The following is a 1,408-nucleotide window of genomic DNA, read 5'->3' as shown; positions in this document are numbered from 1 at the left end:
GAACGGGCACCGGGAATGGGAACGGGAATGGGAACGGGAATGGGAACAGGAATGGCACCAGGAATGGCACCGGGAATGGGAACGGGAATGGGAACGGGAATGGGAACGGGCACCGGGAAGGGCACCGGGAAGGGCACCGGGAATGGGAACGGGAATGGCACCGGGAAGGGCACCGGGAATGGCACCGCGGGCACCCCACAGGACCCCGAAGCCGGGGAGGCACCGGGAGCCAACCGGGATCGTCCCGACAGCGCCACTGGGGGGGGGGGCACACGAACCCCGACCCCAAAGTGACCCCGACCCCAAAGTGACCCCGGATCCCAAAGTGACCCCGACCCTGACCCCAAAGTGACCCCGACCCCAAAGTGACCCTGACCCCAAAGTGACCCCGACCCCAAAGGGACCCCGACCCCAAAGAGACCCCGACCCCAAAGAGACCCCGACCCCAAAGTGACCCCAACCCCAAAGTGACCCCGACCCCAAAGTGACCCCGATCCTGACCCCAAAGCGACCCCGACCCCAAAGTGACCCCGACCCCAAAGTGACCCTGACCCCAAAGTGACCCCGATCCTGACCCCAAAGCGACCCCAACCCCAAAGTGACCCCGACCCCAACCCCGATCCCGCTCAGGGGTCTCTGAGGGGCACGGGACGGGCTATCGCAACACGGGATGGGCTATCGCGACATGGGGCCGCTATCACAACATGGGGCCGCTATCGCGACACGGGATGGGCTATCGCGACACAGGGCCGCTATTGCGACATGGGATGGGCTATCGCGACACAGGGCCGGCTATCGCGACGGGGGACGGGCTATCGCGACACGGGGCTGCTATTGCGACGCAGGGCCACTATTGCAACAGGGGACAGGCTATCGCGACATGGACGGGCTACCGCGACAGGGGACGGGCTATCGTGACATGGGGCCGCTATCACGACAGCCCCTCCTGACCCACCTGCCCCTCTGGGGCTGCGGCAGCGGCTCGTGGCAGGGGACGGAGTGACCCCAATACCTCCATATATCACGATATATCGCGACAGCGACCCCATATATCGCGACAGCGACCCCACATATCGCGGTATCTCGCGACAAGCACTCACTGGGCCGCCTCCACTTGAGGCTGACGTAGGGCAGCAGCTCGTGGGGGGTGATGACGTGACCCCAATACCCCCGTATATCGCGATATATCACGACAATGACCCCGTATATCGTGATATCTCGCGACAGGCACTCACCGGGCTGCCTCTGCTTGAGGCTGACGTAGGGCAGCAGCTCGTGGCGGGTGATGATGTGACCCCCAATACCCCCGTATATCGCGACATATCGCGACAGCGACCCCGTATATCGCGATATCTCGCGACACGCACTCACCGGGCCGGCGGCGCTTGAGGCTGACGTAGGGCAGCAG

General features: G+C 64.4%; 1 protein-coding gene across 1 annotated transcript in view; it reads right to left on the bottom strand.

Annotated features, from left to right (window-relative positions):
* The window catches only part of DEDD (death effector domain containing), a 5,890-nt gene that overhangs the window by 4,049 nt on the left and 433 nt on the right, over positions 1–1,408 (bottom strand). The window lies entirely within an intron of this gene.

Source organism: Corvus kubaryi, unplaced genomic scaffold (genome assembly GCF_017639235.1).
Source record: "Corvus kubaryi isolate FWS band 111438036 unplaced genomic scaffold, C.kubaryi_AGA036_p1.0 36234, whole genome shotgun sequence".
Taxonomy (NCBI): Eukaryota; Metazoa; Chordata; class Aves; order Passeriformes; family Corvidae; genus Corvus; species Corvus kubaryi.
The sequence above is the reverse complement of the archived record's forward strand: the minus strand, read 5'-3'. Positions and strand labels throughout refer to the sequence as shown.